General features: G+C 44.8%; 1 protein-coding gene across 2 annotated transcripts in view; it reads left to right on the top strand.

The window, feature by feature from the left end:
- Positions 1–22,034, top strand: part of cdhr1a (cadherin-related family member 1a) — a 287,197-nt gene that overhangs the window by 188,800 nt on the left and 76,363 nt on the right. For both annotated transcript variants that reach the window (XM_061836296.1, XM_061836294.1), the window contains one exon: positions 9,385–9,485. The gene's annotated coding sequence lies outside the window, so the exon portion shown is untranslated. The remainder of the gene's footprint in view (positions 1–9,384; positions 9,486–22,034) is intronic.

Below are 22,034 nucleotides of genomic sequence, written 5' to 3'. Positions count from 1 at the left end.
TCCCTTCCCCCCTCCCACCTTGTGAATTGTTCAGGAGTAACAAAGCTGTTTTTGTGACGGGCCAGACAGAAGGCAGCAACCAGGTGGGGCCTCTCGATCGTATATAAATATGTTGGCTCTTCTTATTACAAGCCGTGCCCGAAACGCTACACGCCGGCAGCGGACAAGGGCCATTTTCAGCCTGGTTGGTCAGACGGCGGGCCCCGACCTGTCCCCGCCGAGCATGTTTACCTGACCCAGAGGAGAGAGAGAGAGAGAGAGAGAGAGAAAGACAGCTTAACCCAACCCCCCCTTCTTGATCTTCCTCCATCTCTCTCTCTCTCGTTCCCTCTCTGATGACAAAGATTAAGCTTCACAACAACATCCCCAATGAGGAGGAAGGGGTCATCAATTACCCCGCTGATACTCTTCATTACCTTCCACCTGTTCCACCCACCGCCACCTCCCCCCTCCCCAATGACACCGCGTCACGCTTCACGGGGGGCCGCCTCGATACCTCGCTATTTGTCAACTGCGCGTAAACAAGCTCACCTTTTGCAGTCGGGGTTGATTCGGGCAGTTCCCGGCCAAAAATCCAGCAGATGGCGGTGTGCGGAAAAAAGCCTCATTCTCCGACGTTAATGTCGCGATTCAATCGCATATGAATAAATGGACCTTTACGACCTGTCAATCGCTCGTACAATAATAGCCAATCAGATAGCCGCATTGTCTTAACCCCTGGCTTGACACGCCGACTGGCCTCTCGCCGTATTGTCCCGCGAGCAATGCTGGTTGTCGGTAGCGGGCGCTTGGAAAAGTTCATGTTACGAAGAAAATGGTCCTCAGATGCGCTTGGGGAACGTGCAATTCTGATGAAAGATATCCTGCTAGGTTGCTTCGTTTCCCAAAGCCTAAAACACAGTTGACCAAGTGTCTACGATGGATTAAGGCTCGCGGAAGAGCGCACGTACAACTAAATGTGGACAATGTCAACAAAAACATGGCTGTATGTTCGAAACTAAGTGAGGGAAAAGTATCTTCTCTGAATTTGATTATTATTATTACATTGCAGGAGAACAACTTTCGCTTTGTTCGTGAATCACTGACCCGCTGAATGACGTGTGTCATGTTTTATGCCGAAGAGTCGGGTTAGGGATACGTAAATGTGCCACGTAATACAAGAGAACTGTCGATTTGCCCGTTGGTATCACATCAGACTTTTAAGACAGACCACTGCGTTCCATTACATGCCAAGCCAAATGAACTCGCTTATAAAGACGACAATGATATTACTCGTGCTTTGTCCAAGTAAAAAGTACTCACCCTGCTTTACATGCGCAGTACGATTCCACTATTTTAGGATTTCAATATGAAGTTTGTGAGGCGTCAAACTTTTTTGCATCGAGCGTAACTCTGACATTGCTTCCTGCTCCGTCCAAAATCTTAATTCCGTGTACAAATCCTTGCGTGAAATAGTTGAGACCTCTCTTGGACAAGTCTGACGCATTTGCTAAAAAAATACCCCAATATTACCTGGAATACGCGATAGAGAATCGACTTCAAACGTGTTCTGTTCAATCGCCATTTTAGAAGCTTGTGGGACAACTTAGCTTTTAGTCTGCTAGCTTAATGCTAGCACATCTTGGGAAACGCATGTACTGCACAACCAACAAATATTTGAACGCAGAGCAGAATGATATATTTTGGTATATTCTTTATCCTCTCCGACGAGCTTACAGGAGCTGATACGGCGGTATGGTACAAAAATTTCCGTTTGTCGGCAACCACGCTGTAATTTCTGTTTGCTTGTGAGGTATTACATGTACATGTACACTTATGTATTGCTATTCGTTGTCTGTTGGGTTTCGTAAATTGCCGTTGGAAAAGAAAATGAAAGTCACGAAGAGGAAGTATAATTGTCGTTTTCCTGGGATGAAGCCAAAGGAAAACTGTATTTTAGGTGTGATAAAGTGAAAAATATTTTGGGGGAAAATGCACAGGTAAAGTACCACCTTTCGCGCAATCTTGGGGAACTTACTTCAGTCATCTTGTTGACTCTTAAAGGTCAATTTTTGTCATCTGTAACCGTGCAAATCCATTTTAATATACTGTATTGCCATTGTGCACTGAAAAAAAAATTGGCACATGCTTTTTATTGTTTTAGTTCATACTACAGTGGAGCATTTTTATTAAGTGAAAAAAGAGGAAACTCAGGGTCCTGATATTTTTTCATTATTATTTCATATTTTGCTAATTTACACCATATTTCCTTAACATATTCCATCTTCTTTTTAGAGATTGCATCTACCGTCATTTCCGGCCTACAAGCCGCGACTTTTTTCCACACGGTTTATGCGGTGATGCGGCTAATTTGTGCAAGTTTTCCTCACGGCTGCGAGGGGCCACTCGAGTGGGAAAAGTTAAGAACGAGATGGGTGGAATATACGTGCCGGGGAAGTGACTTTTACCGGTCACTGTTAGCGATGCGCTAACGTTAGCGCTGTCATAGCATGTTGCTGCTGTCTTACTGGCACGTCTCAGTGTTATTTACCGGTAAGTTTTATTTTAACCTGGCCCTGTTAGCGTTAGCGCGGCGCTAGCGTTAGCACTAGCGTTAGCTAGCCGGGCTAGCATTAAACTCTGTGTACCGTCTTTCTTTGTCAACATCTCGTGTTTCAGTGTGGGTTTTAATGCGCGGCTTTTACACAGGTGCGGCGTACGTATGTACCAAATGGTATTTCCTTTACAAATGTACTCGGCAAGGCTTGTAAGCAGGTGCGCTCTGCAGGCCGGGAGTTACGGTAATTCGCGGCATCATTTGAGGGCCTTGTTGGAGGAAACTGCTTATTAGTTTCTTTCGATCAACTAATTAGAAGTAACAAATGGCTTGTGAGGTGCATGAAAAGTAAGATTTTTGAATAAAAATATCGCAGGAAAGACAAAAAAAAAAAGCACTTTGCTTCTTTCACAGCTTGCGGTGGCCGACCGATAACTCTGTTTTACAACTTTGTTAATTAAGAGCGAAGCAAATGTCATGTTTGGCCAGTTCATTACCTCCCGCTATTCATCTCACATACTTTGATTGCCCAAATCTGGAGGATCAGCTTGAACGAAAGTTACATTTTTCTCTCCCCCCCCCCCCTTCCTTTTTATCCCTTTTAATATCTGTACTTACACCGATGGGCTTTTTAATTAAGTCTCACTAGCAACAGACGTCGTCCACATAAAAACCGTCGAGCAGCACCAACGCGACGCATCTCGGCTTTTAACGGCGCGGTATTAAATGGCTGCTAATTACGCACAGCAGCATAAACAAGAGAGCGTGTTTTGTTTTGTTTTTCAAAGTAAAACACTGCTTAATATATCGCGTTTGTGGCGTTGAAGGTCCTCTCACTCCCGTTATTTATGTATGTAAACAAGATTTTTGACGTGGCGAGAGGCTGCGTACGTGGCGGCAGCGCGTCAGACGGAGAATTTTGTTAGTTCAGTCGGTTCTGGTTGCCGTGCTTCTCATTTTGTGGGGGTGGGGGACGCTGCTCCTCCTCTTCACATGATTAATATTTAAAAGATGTTTGCTAGCTTTTAAATATTCAACACATGTTAATTAATTGCTCGGTTAGGGCAGCGGGAGTCGTCGCGGTTTGTTTTCGTCACGCTTTCCTCCGGTTCGGATCGCGTTTACGCTACGGCGGGAAATGTTTGGAAATTGCGGTCCGGTCCATTTTTTTTTTTTTAATCGTTTCTCTCAATTCTTGCGGCCTTTAAGTTGTGACTTGTGACTTTTTCTTGTCTGTTTCGAAGGCCCCGTCCAAAAATGAATGAAGGCAACGGAATTCCTCAGGGAGGAGGATTTGTCAAGGTGTATTTAAGAAGCAAGGCTTTGTAATTCATGAGGCCCCCCCGCCCTACTCTTTTTTTTTTTTTTTTTTTTTAATTTCACTTATTAATTAAACACCACCTGAATATTTAACATGGTTGTCGGGAACGAGCGCAATGTCGTTCGCCCTATCGAGTGACTATTGTCGTACAGAATGATGATATGAACAGAATTGAAACCCATCCACTGTCGCATTTGATCATGTATTTGCATAATTAGGTCTTAATTTTAATTCGCTATGCAAATATATAACCCCTCCCAAACCCCACCCCCACCCCGCAAGTCTCTCTTTTTAAATTGCATTTAAATGTGGACCGGATCTACCGTCGGGGCCTAATGGCATTGCATTTAATTGTACTTTCTGGAAAGAATTGCAGGAATCAATAATTGAAATAAAAAAAGGGGAAGATAAACTTTGGCAAATCCAGTGCTGCTTTATTAATAATTTCATTTAATAGTATTTGTCCAAGTCCAAGCAGCCTATCGGATATCAATCTATCAATAGTTCATGAAAGATTTTAAAATACGTGGTGCAGATGCACTTCCGTGCCGAGTTGCGGATGACGCCAGTCAATGATCTGGCCCACTTTTGTTCCCAGTTGGTCAAGTCCAAACTGGCGCTACGGTAACTCAGCAAGCCAAAAAGTTTTCCGACTGAATTTCTCACGCGTCACTTTCTCAAAACACGGGCGGAACACGGACGGACGCGGTCGGGACCCTTCACGGGTTCACGGCGGCATTTAAATCACGCGGCACCGGACTATTTACCGGAACGGAAAATAATATGAAGGTCGTCGAAACCAGAGCGAGCGCCTCGGTGTCCCTTTCTATTTGGATGTCGCCGCCGCGTGAGGGGAGCGCCGTCTCCCGTTTCACATTTCGGAGAGGATTTGTGTGCGGGAGAGCCTGGTTTTGCACATCTATTATGGTGTGAATCAAGCGGCGGTGGCAGGCAGAGAATGGCGAGCCGGCCTCCGGTGCGGTCCAATGGTGGCCTTTGTGGGCCCAGACCAGACAAAGTCGGAGGGAAATTGACCCGCCTGATCCCCCCCACCCGAGTGGGAGGCATCTTCTCCGTGCTTTCATCTTCTCCCCAAAGGGCCACGCTTAACAAACAAAATAGTTGTCCGCGTGGAACTCGGGTCGACGGTGGTCCGCCGGCGAGGAGGAGGAGGCGGCGGCGGCGGCGGGTAACCCGAGACTGACAAGCCCGTCGGGTGAGGAAGTAGCCAAAAGGGACAAATTAGCTTTCGACAATAGGAGACCTTCTCCGCCAGGGGGATAATTAAACGTTTCTTCATCAAAGCCGAGACAGTTTGCAAGCTGCTCGTTTTGTAATTCTATCATGTTTGCCCGCGAGATGTCTTTTCTGTCTGGGTTCGGACCACCCCCGCCGCTCGGAGGCCTTTTCTTAATACGCCGCCGTTGCCATTCATTTAGATTCTGTTTGATTGCCCTCGTAGGGGTGTTAATTATACAGCGTTAGCGCTGGGCTAATTGAGCTCAGTGGAAACAGAGGGTCTGTCGGGGTGATGGCTTCTGTTTGCGCCCCAGCAGACAGCACAAAGCCCTTTGTTTTATTGGACTCATTTGCTCGACGCGAGACGCAATTTGATCACAAATATGCGATGTGGATGAACCGCAGTCGGGCGCAATTTTGAAATGCTGATCAGCCTTCGATTGGTTGAGTCATTTAGTTTCTAATGGGTGGAATTTGGATGCAGCAACCAGTTAAAAAGTCTTTCAGTAGCAGAACTGGCCAAAGTCAGTCATACACTTGCTAAATATTGGCCGCGTGGCCTCTCACCTGTACCCCGGAGTCACGACAACTCGCATTTATGGGCTTCTTAAAGTACAGATACCCAACACCGAGGTCTAGAACTTTAGACTCACCGCGGATGAAACCGTGGCATCGTTTCATGCGCCCTCGCCGTTCACGTGCCCCCCCAAAACCCTCCAGCATTTCTGCCATTGACGTAGCCAGTGAACGCCTAAAACACGAGAACGCAGAATGGAGCCGACCCCACTCCGGGCCACTTCTGTAATCATCTTCAAATGTGGCTTAACGTCACATCCTTGCGCTAAAGGTTTCGGCAAGCAAAAACACGGCGGGTCCAGGAACTCACCAATGCACGCCATTGAGATCTAGAGAGAAATGAAGAATAATTTCTTTTGTTCAACCAGATAAGGCCGTTGAAAATGATTTCTCATTCGCGTTGACCGAGCTCGAGGCGGGTTAGCGTTCAACGTCTCGCTAACGGACAAAGATCGTCCCGTTAATGGGAAGAACGTCTCCGATGAGCCGTTTTGCCACAAGATGTCAGAACGACTGATTGGTACGACCCGCATTGGGCAACGACGACACCCAATTGTTGACCACACCCTGGGAGGACACGCACTGGATCCCCAGAACCAAAAATGGAACTAAAGAAGTCTTTTAGATTCAAGCTGAAGTATCTACGACCAACCATGTCATGGTCCTGCCGGTCCTCGCCATGCAGTCGCCAGGAGGCGCACACCTGTGCCTCATCCCCAATAATTACCAAGCGGACGGTCTGGCTTTGCCAGATCGTTGCCATCCATGCCTCGTTCCGGCGCTTCCTCGCTTCTGATCCCGAATCCCGGCCTATCGACCAATGCCGGTCCTCCGACCAACCCAGTAAGGTTCACGTCCCCGATGCCGCTGCTCTCTCCGACTGACCTCCCGGCGCACGACCTTGGAACAAATAAAGACCTTCTTTCCCGCGTACCGAGTCGGGCATTTGGGTCCACACTTGAGTTCTGGTTATCACAAACCAGAAGAGTCCAGTTGCTTTGATTCAGGATTTTGTGGAGCAGCACTGTCCAATTTAAAATCTGCAATGTGCTGTCGAATTGCAAATTCCTGGCCTTGAACTTTCGAGGTTTGAGTGTCATTAAAAAAACGATTCTTTTGTCGTCCGCAATCAATAATGCCGATGAAAAGTCGGCCAAATAAATAGATGCCGCACGCCCCGTGAACGCACGTATGGATAAAAAGACATTGTGTGGCGGCTCTTTCTCCCTGGCCACTGAGCTGTGGGCCACAGGATTTGTTGTGTGCTTGGGATCACACGGAGGAAGCTGAATGATGTTGGCCCGGCTCTCCGAAGGAAGGCAACGCTTGGCCGCCCGCACAACAGCCTTGACGGGATATCGCACAAGAACCGGCGGCTTTTGTGCCCGCTCTTCCCTCGTGAAAAAAACGGTGTCAAAGGGAGCAGGGCAGGGTGGATTTTTTTTTTTCTTCTTCTTTTCGCGGCAGATGTTAGAAAAGTGCACGGCGGTCGTTGTGTCGCAACGGCGCCCGTCCGAAACCCCCGTGACGTCGTCAGGGGGCGAGACGCGTGGCGCTGGCCACTTGGAGCGTCGCGTTGCAGACGTTTGCAAAAAAAAAAATAATAATAATAAAGCGGCGACGTGTCGCTTAAGGCGCCGGTGAGCATCGCTGAGCGTCGTTTGCCATTGAAGTGTTCCCCCGTTATAGCGCTTTTTTTTTTTTAAGCAATCATCAGAAGTAGCTTGACTGAATGAATGAATTAATGAATCAATTAATTCATTCAAATCACTAAATGAAGCTCCTCAAGTACCGCAATTTCCGGCCTACAGAGCGCACCTGATTATAAGCCTGACCCAGTACATTTGGAAAGGAAATACCATTTGATACATACAAAAGCCGCAAGTGCCCATATTGAAACACGAGATATTTACAAAGAAAGGTGGTACGCAGGAAGAGTTTTCAAAGTTTTAATACTTTAGCTTAGCTTAACATAGCAACAACACAGTAGCACGAACAGAGTTGGTAAAAAAAAACAAAAAAAAAAAAACATACCTAAATCACTGAGATGTGGCAGTAACACAGCAGAAACACGCTAGCATGGTGCTAACCCTAGCACAGCATTAACAGGGTCGGTTAAAAAAAAACATACCGGTAAAGATCACTGTGACGCGGCTCTAACAGAGCACTAACACGTTAGCGCAGTGCTAACAGGGCAGGTTAAAAAGAAAAAAAAGGCATACCGGTAAAAATCACTGAGACACAGCAACAACACGCTAGCACCGTGCTAAATCTAGCGCTGCACTAACAGGGCCGGTTAAAAAAAAAAAAAACATACCGTTAAAAATCACTGTGACGCGGCAGTAACACAGCAGAAACATGCTAGCACAGCATTAACGCTAGTGCAAAAAAAAAAAAAAATTGCCGGTAAAAGTGACTTCCTCGGCACATATGTTCCACCGGTCTCACTCTTACCTATTCTGCTCGAGTGTCCCCCTGCGCTCGTTAGACAAAAATGCACAAATTAGCCGAATCACCGCAGAATTGATAGCGTGTGGGGGGAAAAAAGTCGCGCCTTATTGTCCGGAAATGACGTGAAGTCAGCCTCGTTCCCGGGCACCAAGATGAAGAACTACTTTTGTCCAAATGAAACGCTGCTACTCACTTTAATCGCAGTAATTACACTCCATAAAACGATGCATGTTTTTATACAATACAGCGCTCATATTTGTTTGTTGGTGTGTTTTCAAATCAAAAATGTCATAAATTGGTATTTTTACTGATGCGTCTGCAGATGGAGCCCTGTAGCCAAAGCGAAAGGTTCCCGACTGTGGCTTGAAATTTAATTTGTCATCAAAACACTGAAGTCGTCAGTCCTTCCGTGTCTTTGGGTGGCGCAGGCACGTGTCGGCGATGGGGAAAAAGCGTTAGCATGTTGTTGTCAAAGCCGCAGCCCCCGGGGCTATAAACGGACCCCTGGGAGCACTCGAGGGCCTCTTTGTTCAACACAATGTGTTGTTCTATCATCGCGAGGGCGTCGCACCGGCAATCATTCAAGCACAGATCCGTTTCCCCGAGGAATGCCGAGACCCGTTTGATTAGCGTTGGAACGGCGCATCAAGAATATTTCAGAATCGAGTGTCGTCAAGCCTATCCCGGTGATTCCCAACCAGTTCCCGATGAGAGTTCACCGGGCGTGCTGCTGGAAATTGTCCAATTCCGCTTCCTAGGTACGAAAACGATTCACTGTATTTACCGCGAGTGCTTGAACTGATGCTAGTCATGCGTGAGCTGGAGCTAGCTCACCTGACTTTGGGGCAAGAGGTGGGCTACACCCTGGATCGCTTGCCAGTCAACGGCGGGGAGTGGAAATCATTTCAGTTCTCTTCGGGAGTTAATTTAAAAATAAACACGTAGCTTAGCCTTTATGACATTCGGATTCATACCAACACATAACTAAGACATAAAACTCCAGGTGACCTTTAACCCTTTCAGCAAAGAATATTTGAACTCATTTTGGAGCAACGTGTGGATAGATATACTTATAATACTCGCATATATTCTTTATCCTCTGCGAAGAATGACTAATATTACTGCTAAGGAGTTGTGACGTCTCCTCACTTTCCATGTACTTTATGCTATATAGTACATTGTATTTAATTATGTCATTACTGTATGTTATATAGGGTACAGTAATATTGATATTGATATGACACATCATATTTTGGGACAGGTGGAATAGATCAATGGCATTTCCATTTATTCGGATGGGTGAAGATGCTTTGGTGACCTCGTATGCTGTAACCGATGATGACAGAGTACTTCACCGTATTAGTGAGTATTATTTATTTCATCTCCAATTATTAGTCGAGTGCCATTCCAAATCCGACCCACGCGTGAATTTGTCCGCGCGTCGAAAGCCGTATTTGTATCGTCATGTTGAAAATGTGTCTAAGCAAAATAAAGTGATTAACTTTTTACATGTATATATAAATATATATTTTTTATTTAACTAAAACATTCAAGCGGTGGAATCACGTTCAAATGGGGCTGGGTGCCCCCCCCCCACCACCACCACCTCAACCGACACCCTCCCGTGGCTCTCTACACGAGTCACAAACCCCCCCCCCCCCCGCCATTGTGCATATTTCTTTATTTATATATCGATCCTTAATCTGCAGATGATTTTACACCACTTGAGAAAGAAAACAAAGCGCCCTTCCGAGTCCAATTAGTTCGGAGCGCATGAATATTTCATTGCGCGACGATCGTGCGGCGGCTTGCCCGCGTGCTACAGTTCCATACGTAGTACAACAAGCGCCTCATGAATTATGAATTGTCGTCATTCGGTGTTGTTTTTTTCACCGTGTGTGTACATGTGCTGGATGGGTTGGTCGCACTCCTCTGTGGATGTTGATCTATAATGTACTCTGAATATATGTATATGTATATAAACTGATATTTGGAGTAATATTTGTGGTTTGACACTCATTTTGATTTTGATTTGACTAGTATAGAATGCAAAATATCAACATTGACACATTAGTAATGATCTTAATCTTATTATTTGTGGTTTAATCGCCAGATATCCTTTCTTCAAAATGGATAAGATAAATGTAATTACATGATTATAAAGTTTTACATTTTCCGTGGAAACAAAGCAACACGAAAAATGTGGGAGCGCAAGCGTAATCAAAGGTTGATCGTTGGTTGAAATAGTAATTAATAGATGAGTAAATAATTTTTACGTCTCACGTTCCCGCCTGCGTGCGCCAGCCAATCGTATTGCAGCCGGGCATGTGGTGCCTCGAACAAAGTGCGATTCACATGGGCTGTCTTCATTGAAGATAACGAATGCAGTTTAGTGTTGCGTTGTCGGTCTACATGTGTTGCCGCACAGTTTTTAGTCAAATATCCGTTTCTTCAAGGGTTTAAACGCAGCCACGAGAATGCGAATCATTGTCTATTTTAACACTAGCCTTAAGATAGCGGGGCTAAAGGCTAAGCTACGTCGGCAGTTTTAAATACAGTGAAGGAAATAAGTATTTGAACACCCTGCTACATTGCAAGTTCTCCCACTTAGAAATCACGGCGGGCTGTGAAAGTTTCATCGTAGGTGCATGTCCACTGTGAGAGAAATCAATTTATGATTTTTTTTCATTAACGATTTATTTGTATGATACAGCTGCAAATAAGTACTTGAACACCTGAAAACACCAAAGTTAATATTTGGTCCAGTAGCCTTTGTTTGCAATTACAGAGGTCAACCGTTTCCTGTAGTTGTTCACCAGGTTTGCACACACTGCAGAAAAACTTGCAATGTAGCAGGGTGTTCAAATACATATTTTCTTCCTCCTTTCTTTGATGTTAGGTTTGACAGTAAACTTCCACTGAGAGTCAGTGGCCATGATATTTAATGCACCCTGTAAAAAGATGTATTTTTAAAAATACATATTCCGTATAAAAGAAGAAAAGGAGAAAGTGAGAAAGTATTTGGGGGAAATTTGGGAAAACTCCCACTTCGTCCTTGAAAGAATCATACTTCCATGATTGTTAAGGCCCCCGTCTTTATTTTCAAGCTATGTCAGAAAATTAATAGAGAGAAAAAGAAAGTGCCTGCAGTGCGCCACGCATGCCAACAACGTGCAATATTCACATTAGTTTCACATTTGGCAAATAATTCCCTCATGGAGCCGCGCATCATTTTCTTAATAGCGGCTAAGATTTGCATAAAGGTGATCACATTTACCACTGGGGAAATATTCGGGACGCACGCACACACACACACGGGGCACACAATTGTGTGCCAACAAAACATTTCAAAGCTGTTGTTTTACATTTTGGCTGTAATTATTTTCCTATATTCATGCCAAAGCTGTAATTATTTGCACATTAGCACCTGCCGCATTTCCCGCGAGTGCGTACGTTTGTTTTAATCTGATTAATCTTCCTCGTTTTGCCGCGCGCTCGTGTCTGTTGCTAGCTTGTTGGACAGCGCTAATGTGCACCGGCAGGATTTTGCAGGTGTTTTTTTTTTTTTTTTTTTTTTTTTTTTTAAATGATTATTTTTCTCGGTCTTCCTCCTTTTCTTCGCTCTTTCGGCGTGATTCATTTCCTGCAGCGGCGCCGGCACGCTTCGATAGTGAAGCTGTAAAACGGCTTCAGCTAGCCATAAACAACATTTGATGAAAACAAATTAGAAGGCAGAAATATAACGGACGCAAAACATAACAGCCGGCAACGGAATGGCGCCGGCGCTCGAAGCCCGGGCAAATAAATGTACAATTAATAAATGGATAAATACGACGCATAAAACTCGCCGCTGCCAAAACTCATTCATCATGTAAATGTCGCCCTCTCTTTATTTTTTTCTTCCCCCCATTAAAGCTTTTATTAAAACACCTTTCAAATAAATGTGACGCTTTCACAATCTGACAGTTGGCAATAACCTGTTGACTCACAAAAAAATTAAATGAAATTTAAAAAAAAAAAATGGCTTTGGGGCTGGACTTTGACGCCTTTCACATGAAATCACTAATGGTTCTAATCCTTTGACAAGACGAGATGAAATTCTCCCTGATTTGTTGCCGCCACGCAGGACTATTCGTGTTAATGAATTTTTAATATCCTTAATGACAGGAGAGGAACGATGTAATTAAAAGAGCAAGTTAAGAAAAACGCTGAGTCCAGCGCTTTATGGCCACCGTTTTAATGTTAGTTTAATTGGAACTAACACATTATCTTAATGAGCAGATTGCCTTCAAGGAGACCGTTTCCTCTTCCCTTACGGCCTGCTCCACGTCTCCGCGATACGCATACAAATATATTTCTTCGCAAATCAGACGAATAGTGGAACCCTGAGATCAGTATTCCGTAACTTGGGAAAATCTTTTCCCAGTGGATATAATGATCACGTCGCGGCACACTTTATGACTAAAAAACGACAAATCTTGTATTTTTTTTCCTCTCTCTCTCAGAAAAATTTGTTAAAATTGCAACTTCCGTCCATCCATTTTATTTGCCGCTTGCTTATCCTCACGAGGGTCGCGGGGAGTGCCGGAGCCTATCCCGGCCGTCAACGGGCAGGAGGCGGGGCTACACCCCGAACCGGTCGCCAGCCAATCGCAGGGCACATCGAGACAGACAGCTGCACTCACAACAATATTTGTTTCATAAATTGTATTTTTCCTTCAAAAGTTGGCTGCCTAAAACCTATTTATTCATTTTTCAAATCAATTTCTTATGAGAATACATAGAAAATGTTGACTCAAATACTGTACATACTGCACATTTAATTTGAAAAATGCATTTAATGAAATACTTGGTTAATGTTAACATATGACCTGCTGCATTCTTGAAAACTCATCCATCCATTCGTTTTTTTTAGCCGCTTATCCTCACGAGGGTGGTGGGGCGCACTGGAGCCTATCCCAGCTGTCAACGGGCAGGAGGAGGGGTACACCCTGAACTGGTCGCCAGCCAATCGCAGGGCACAGGGAGACAAACAGCCGCACTCACAATCACACCTAAGGGCAATTTTTAAGATGTCCAATTAATGTTGCATGTTTTTGGGATGTGGGAGGAAAGCGGAGCGCCCACCCGGAGAAAATCCACACAGGCACGGGGGGAGAACATGCAAACCCCAGACAGGTGGGTCTGGGATCGAACCCGGGTCCTCAGAACTGTGAGGCCAACGCTTTCCACTTTTTGCCCAATATCGCAACTTATGTCTCAAAAATAACTTTAATTGCCTTGGAATTCATGATTACGAGGGAAAAGATTTCTTGCTACTTCTTCTCTCAGCCCATAAAGTTTGAGAGCGTCTGGAACGGAACGCATTGACTTTTGGGTTTTGAAATGAAGAATATGTTTATTTTTTAATAGTCATCCATATCTTGGTCACATCTTGGCTGAATTCCCGTTATTTACTTCATTATTCCATGTTCTCCCCATGCCTGCGTGGGTTTTCTCCGGGTGGGCACTCGGGTTTCCTCCCACATCCCAAAAACAAGCAACATTAATTGGACACGCGAAATTGCCCCAAGGTGTGATTGTGAGTGCGGCCGTTTGTCTCCACGTGCCCTGCGATTGGCTGGCGACCGGTTCAGGGTGTACCCCGCCCGCCTCCTGCCCGTTGACAGCAGGGATAGGCTCCGGCACTCCCCGCGACCCTCGTGAGGATAAGCGGCTAAAAAAAACGAATGGATGGATGAGTTTTCAAGAATGCAGCAGGTCATATGTTAACATTAACCAAGTATTTCATTAAATGCATTTTTCAAATTAAATGTGCAGTATGTACAGTATTTGAGTCAACATTTTCTATGTATTCTCATGAGAAATTGATTTAAAAATGAATAAATGGGTTTTAGGCAGCCAACTTTTGAAGGAAAAATACAATTTATGAAACAAATATTGTTGTGAGTGCAGCTGTCTGTCTCGATGTGCCCTGCGATTGGCTGGCGACCAGTTCAGGGTGTGTCCCGCCTCCTGCCCGTTGACAGCCGGGATAGGCTTCAGCACTCCCTGCGTACCTCGTGAGGATAAGCGGCAAAGAAAATGGATGGGTGGATGGTGATTGTAAAAGAAGTAGAAACACAGGCAGCGAGCTAATCGTTAGCTTTGTGATCCCCAACTGGAATTGCGATCCGCCCAAAAAATAGCACAGCCCAAATCGCAACTGGCGGGCTAATCGGGGGCGTTGCCGACTTTGATCGCGACGCAATTGGCCCCAATCTTTTGGAAGCTTTTGGAGTGGCGCCCGCGATCTTCCCCATTTGTCATTTACCTGCCAGAAAATCAGACGCGACAGTTAAATTGTGACAGCGGCGCAAATCCACTCGTTGCCATTAGAGCTAATGTCATGTTTCTGCGCTAATCCCTCATCATTTTAGGGCCTCATTGCCTATTTTTCTCCATGATATTAAGTATTCAAAGCTCATTTACATTCTTATTTTTCAATTTGCTGCTGCAGTAGTTTAATTTATTCCATATAATTTCTTTTTCTGAGAGGGACATTAATCATTGGCTCTACATTTTAGCGCCTCTGGGACTCCTTTTTTTTTTTTTTTTTAAATCAATAAAATAAAAGGGATAGCGCTTCAGCAAAAGCTCGCGTTACACAGGAAGTGGATCTTAATGTAGGAATTGAACTCGCTTACGTTTTTTTTTTTTTTGGTGGATGTGTTAAAAATTTCCCATCACTTTTTTCCGTGCAGAACTTTGTGAAACTTCTTCTCTGTTTGTCATTTTTGTTGTTAACAAAAGCGCGTGGTGGTGGTGGGCTCCCCGGTAATGCTCGGGCTTGTTCTCGATTTCTGCTCCGTTGAGCCGGGAGGCCGAACCGCTTCCCTCCTCTTTCTTCCTCGCCTTTCTTGTTGTTTCGTCATCCTTTCACATTCATTTTATGCTTGGCTATTCCGTCGGCTATCGGCGTATTTAACGCGGCGGCTTAAGCCGAACAGACCTCGGGCTTCGGAGATAAGCCCGCGGGCTGCGGGTTCCCGCTTTTTTCCCCTCAACCCCCAAACATTCCCAATTTTGTTTTGGTTTTGATTTCTTTTTGAAACTGTAAACGTTCTCCCGGCCAACTTTGCCAGGACGTCGCACGTCTTCATTAGACCCTCGACTCATCTGAGAGGCTTGACCTTCCGAAGGTGTGACTGAGGGCGGGGGCGTGATGCTTGCTTGATGGAGAGGGGACGGCGAAGATTGAAGGGGTGGGGGGGGGGGGTCTTTTAACTCTGATACATAATGCCGTGGGTTATAATACTTTGCGCGTGGCCGCCCGCAGGCCTCCTAATCAGGAGGAAAAAGACCCCGACGTCTCACTCCATAAAGCCGGGCCCCGGCTAGGAAGACGGCCACGGGGGCGCGATGTCACTTGTAAATCCCAAATTAAAGTCAACTGCCCAAAGCTGGCCGGCGTAACAACACCCTCGACTCAATCCCGCCTCCTCGCGTCTTCCCCCGCCGTCGGCCGCGTCAAGGTTGCGCGGTGGTCAATTTGGACGCTTGTTGCTCCCGTTTGGTTTTATGCCTTTATCCGTTTCGCCCCCGGCGCCGTGAAAACCGTAATCCTTTGCTCCGTCAAACAGATCATCAAAAAAAAAAGGAAATAAACACAGTGGTGACACAGTGATCGACGAATTTCACACGTTATGTAACTTAGCCCATACTTAAATTTATTTTTAAAAGCCATTTTTTAAGCCCTTCTCAAATTGGCAAAAAAATTGGCTTTTTTCGTTTTGTTTTTTTTTTACTTTAACATATTGCAATATCAGACTGACGTAATATTATGAACAACAAAAAAAAAAGCCACGCAGACAAGAAAACCAAATGTACAGTGATGCCTCATTCTCGATCACAGTGTTTTTGATAATTGACATGGGGCATTATATCCTGCCCTGAGGTACACCAAATCGCAATGCCGCGGTTCTCGACCACAATCCGTTCCAGAAAACGGTTCCAGAAGTGATTTGTTCGAAAACCGAATTGATGTTTCCTGTTACAATGAATGGAAAAAGAAATAATGCGTTCCAAGCCTAAAAAATTCAGCTTTTTTTAAAGCATTTTTTTAGATTTTCCTGATAATAAACTGCATAGTAGAAATATATGTATAGTTTAAATACTTTGTATAGTAAAGTAATTTAAGAAATATATTTATTTTTTGCTTAAAATGTATGTACGCGTCTGTGTACAGAGGCACCGTTATGCAGAATAACAAAAGCACGCTGGTTGCGCCGCACGCGTTATGTCGTTTCCATTTTTTTTTTTTCCGGGGGGCGTTCAATAGTGACAATAACAGAACCCGTCGTGGGTGGGTCAGCTGCTTGCGCTGCACGCATTATGTTATTTCCGGGTTTTGTCGGAGGCCTTCGAGTACCGATTTTCGTTCGAAAACAGGAGCAAAATAATCTCGAAATTTTCATTCGAAAACCGATTTGTTCGAAAACGGGGACGTCCGAGAACCGAGGCTTTACTGTACTTAGATAGCATTTTCATACACTGTGACTCAATTTGCTTTACAAAGAATAAAACATATTAAAACAGCGTAAAGTGCAAGAAATATCATTTGAAAGTGGAAATTCTCTAAAAAGCATGAGAAAAAAAATGTATTTTAAACCAGGACTTAAAGGCATTCACACTTGTGCAGAAGACAGCACAACAACATTTGCATTTTTGCTGTCGTCAAAAAAAAAAAAAAAAAAAGATTAAAATATTTGACGTCATTCGACCAAGATGACGCCAAAAAATTCAACAACAGCATTTTGACTTTGCGAGGCTTCAGGTCGCAAATTTGATACCGGAAGAGTCACAGAAAGGCGCGAAAGTGGAGGTCCTTGAACACTTTCACGACTCAAACGTTTGACGCTTGCTAGAGAACAACAAGTGGGGCGCAACACACTGAGACCTGGAACAAGTCAACACGAGAAATTCAAATCAAGGTTAGAGTGCACGCTAAACTTACACGCAAAAGTGGAATTTTCCCGAGAGTACTTTATCGTATAAGCAATACGACATATATATATACAAGTTGTGCAAATATTAGATGAAAAGCGTCACTAGTGGATTGTCTGCAAATGTTTTTTTTTTTCTTCTAGCAACGTTCGCTTCCCCGACAGCTCCCTCCCCGTTTTCCTCTCGCAGAAGACGGAAACGCGTGAGCCGCACCGAGCGAGCGTCCCTCACTCGGAACCTTTAATTATAACTTCCCGGTATCAGTTGCAGCAAGCCCGCGCGGATGCTAAAAGCCTCGGAGGCTTGGCTACTCTACCTTGCTTAATCTGAGGCGGGAAGCCGTCGCATCAGACAATTCGATCTGCGCCGACGAGACCCCCAACCGCCTCCCCGCCCTCCTCACCAGAGCCCATCCGGGCGCCGGCTGCAGTCACGTGACCTCGCGGCTTCTTAGCCTCCTTCGTCGCCGCTTGTTTTCGCCCCGCGTTGTTATTCGCCGCCGCTCGGACGCCCCACGCCGGCGCTCTGCTTGCGGAGGATGTAGTGAGGCGGTCCGCTCGCGCGCGGCTAAAGACGGCGATAAAAACTGCTGAGGTATAAAATCGAAAGTGCTCAAGCTGTCTGCGGACGGGATTGCTGGCCGGCTGGCCGGCTAGCTTGATGGCTGGGGCCTGTTGGAGGTGGTGAAAAATGCCCCCCCCCCCCCTCCCCCAATTTCACCCCCACCCAGCCCAGCCCACCTGCTCGCGTTGTAAATCACACGCATTAAAAAAAAAAAAAAAGTTTAGGCTTGTTTGTTTACATATTACAGGCTTTACAGTGGCTCTGCTGCAGTATGCAAGAAGCTGCGCTTGATGCATGGGCCATAAAAGCAACGCACCCCCCGACGCCCCCCCGCCACCTTCTGACTGCTGCGTTGTTGGTAGCAGGCATCTTGTTGGCGCACAGATAGGCCGATTCTTTCCCACAATGGCGAGAAAAGTGGCTCGTTCGTGTATCATTCTAACCACATTTACCAGAAAATCTGTGTATTTACAACAAATGACAGACCCAAATATCTCATCCCTGTTGAAATGAATGAAAATACCATCAATCCGTTCCAACCTACTCCTCTCACCGCCCTCCAAAAAATATATATAATGAATTGTTTTTCAATCAGGATCTAAATACTCAATATTGTACTTCAGTGCTCCGTAGTAACATAATCAACTATAACTGGGACGTCACATGACCAACCATATGCAAACAATGCTAACTAGAATTGATGACATAGTGAACTTCCTGCAATTTTGTTTTATTTATGGCTGACATCTAGGGACAAAAGTTACAGACATGTACAGTGTAAATGTAATTTATACAAATATAAGATATAAGTAAGAGAACTGTCTGTCTGTTGTCATCGTTGGCAGTCCTGTGCTGATCTCTTGTGTTGAACGTTTCATTAAAGTTTCCTGCGGGCGCTTTGAAACGCTCTCCTTCGCCATTCGGCCGAGCGAGGAGGAGGTGCCGCATAAGGAAGTCATTTCCACGTAATCCGGATTCAATAGAATATTAAAAATTGCAAATGATACATTTGCTGAGGGTAAACACACGACAGACGTGCAGACAAGCAAAGAGGAGTTTCAAGTGACACAATAATTTGCAGTAATAGTTGTCATTTTTGTAGAGGATAAAGAATATGTGCCTGTGAGCATTGTTTTATTGTCTGTCTACCTGTGTTGCTGCACTGCTTGTGTTCAAATATCCGTTCTAACGCCGTCTCCAGACAAAAGCCGCAATTCCTTCGACGTGCCGAGAATGACCGAAAGCGTAATAACACCGCCGCATAAAATCCGCCGGCCCGTCCGAACCTTTTCCAGTCGTACTCGAAAGCAAAGACAAAAAAAAAAAAAGATCCAAAATATTACCTTGCAGCGGTTAATCTCTGCGCCTTGTGTACCTCCCGCAGCGAGTACTTTGTGTTGTAATCCCCGGCTGCTTCACTGCCATGTACAGTGTCTATAGATTACATTTTGCTAACGCCCACTGAGGTGTTACCGCGAGTGTGTTTGCGGGTGAACTGGGAGTCGAAACGCTTATCCCGAAGAGAGATCAAGCCTGCGCTCTGTATCTTATCTGCACTTACACTGCTGCACTTGTACACGCTCGCTCGTGCGCCCTCTCCTCCTGCTACTAGCGCGACCTACGCTCGCTATAATCCACACCAGCGCCGCTGTCTTTCTTCCGTGCCCGCAAAGGCGACGGAGGGAAGTCGAGCGAGTTTTCCGCGTGCGTCGCCGGCGGCGGTCCGTTTCGGTGCGGTCATGTGGTCACAGCTGGCATCGCCGTAGCGATAAGCGGGGATGCGGAATCCCGAGCATCTGAGGGGCCTCAGAGGACCCAATGAGGGGGGCCCCCCCTTCTAGCATAACATGGGACGCGGGACTGGAAACTCCCAAGTTGAAGACCACCAAAGTGGTACAAGTGGGAATTTTCAGAGCGCCTTCTCACTATTGCGCTTGTACAGTTCTCCGAATAAGAGGCGACGCGTGCTTGCTTCAAGCTGGGTGTCACTCCCACTTTAAGTCCATTGTAAAACAAGAGAATTGCGCATTGTAGATTTTTGAATATTAAAATGGTCCAGCAAACTGCGCAATTTCATCTATCAAAAGTCGGCTAGCTTGATGCGTACATGAAATGTGGAACGCCATAGACGGGCTTATGGATTTCAGCACCGTAATCATTTGGGCTTTTACAAAAATTGAGACCAAAGCAAATTAATTTGTACAGCGCATTTCATACACGAGGTAAGTCAATGTGCTTGACATGATTAAAGGCATTTGAAAACAAGGAGATGAAAAATTTATAACGGGATAAAAACAATAAAAATGACAAACAAAATATTTTTTAAAAAGACAGTTAAAACTGCATACACTGCAAGTAATATGATCAAAAAGTGGATATATGGTAAAAAAAAAAAAAAAGCATGAGAAAAAAAAATAAGAGTTTGTTTGCAACTTATTTCATTTGTGTGCAGTATAATAGCCAAATGCTGCTTCACCATATTTTGCTTTGGACTAGACGAAGTAAGAACTGGAAAAATATGTAGGTATGACGTGTAAAACTTGTTTTATTATTTTCATGTTGAACATTTTCCCAGTTTTGATTACTTTGTGCCAGTGTGTGCGCTCCCTTCAGCATAAATGTGGGAGCACACGTAGAATACAAGTTTGAGTATTTTTTTTTTCCTGGTGTATATTTTTTTTAAAAAAAAAAATCATCTGCAGTACCTTTTTTATATCATAGTATTGAAATATAATCCTTTTTATACATTTATGATATGAAGAATAGCAGCTGATTACACTTTTGTCATTTGTTTAAGACCAAATGTTTTATTCTTCTTTTGGTTTACTAGTAGCAGCAGCTAACGACCCGCTAACGATGAGCAACCCTTAAATCTCACCTAGGAACAGAATATTGCCACCATTTCATAGATGAAAAATTGTTTCAAAAAATACTCCCAGCTGTTGCTTGAGGGATCAAGTTGTGTCTCAATTCCTGCGAATATTTCCACCCCTCGCCCACCTCCTCCCCCCCCCCCCCCACTAGCATGTTTTACAAGAACAACCTTCACCGCTCACCATAGCCGACATGACAAAGGGGGAGGAAGGCTTCAAATAAAAAGTAACAAAAAAAAAAAATGAAGGATGGTGGGAGGTGACAGGTAAACAAATTCCGTGTCATATCCTCCTGCTGTCTCCACTGTTGCCACTTGGCATTTTAATGGAAGGGAATGCGATGTAAGGCGTCGCGGCGAGTGCGGCGGCGGCCTCGTCGCAAAAGGGGGAGAAAACTTAACTCCTCAGACCTATGCATTAAACATATTGTAGAATAGAGTGTAACATTTATCACTGTCATTCCTGGAGAGTTTGTGTAAATTTAAATGCGCTCAAGCGTGCTGAACACCCCCCCCCCCACCCCACACCCTACACACCACACCCCTATCCCTCAACCCCCCCCCCCTCCCCATTTCAACAATGTATGCTCACAATGCCACCCCAAAGCCCATTTTCCTGAAATCCTTCTCATTGTTCTGCACGACCATACCGCCAAACAGCTATTCATCTTTGGGGAATATGCTGTACAGAAATGTCTTTGTACACCAGGCCCGCTTCACGTTGCTTCGTAACCGGCGGCACTATTTTTCATGCTTTAGTCTTTAAAAAAAAAAAAAAAAAAAATCACACGTAAGGAGATTCATATATAGTTGCCGAGATTGCACATTTATTTTCATCCTCATTTCAGCATTTTACCGGCTTTCATTTTTATAAAAAAATATATATATATATAATAATCACTTACTGCTTCCAACACAAGTGGCTTTAAATCAGAGCAGACGATTAAATAATAGATTATTTTTGTGACCGGCACTTTCCCGGTGTTGGGGGGGGTAAAGGGAACAATGGCGCCTTTCAACGTGGACCCCCGTCGGCGATGGCGGTTGACACATTCAACATCACAACGGATTAGCTAACCTTTCCAACTCGCGGCGCCGATAACGGGATAAATGACAGATCACGACTTATTATTCACGCCGAGATCCTACGCATAATAATGATGTCATCAATAATGGCGGCTATATTGCAGTTTAAAGACCAAAAAAAAAAAAAAAAACACTCAAGGCAGTTAATTTCTTCCTGTTTTTTTTTTTTTTTTAAATCAGCCATCTGGAAAGAAGGACTAAAAAAGATTGTGAGGGACACAAAGAAGAAAAATGTTGCGCACGACGTTCCTTTTAGCAAACTGCGCTTATGAGTCAATTTGGCGAAACCACACGAGGCCGGCTTGAGTGACGAGGCACATCAGCGGCGCCGACACGGAAGCTTGTCAGTGACCGGCCGACAACAAATGGATCTCATCTTGACAGAAATCCTGCAGGGCTTTCTT

Source organism: Syngnathoides biaculeatus, chromosome 12 (genome assembly GCF_019802595.1).
Source record: "Syngnathoides biaculeatus isolate LvHL_M chromosome 12, ASM1980259v1, whole genome shotgun sequence".
Taxonomy (NCBI): Eukaryota; Metazoa; Chordata; class Actinopteri; order Syngnathiformes; family Syngnathidae; genus Syngnathoides; species Syngnathoides biaculeatus.
The sequence above is the reverse complement of the archived record's forward strand: the minus strand, read 5'-3'. Positions and strand labels throughout refer to the sequence as shown.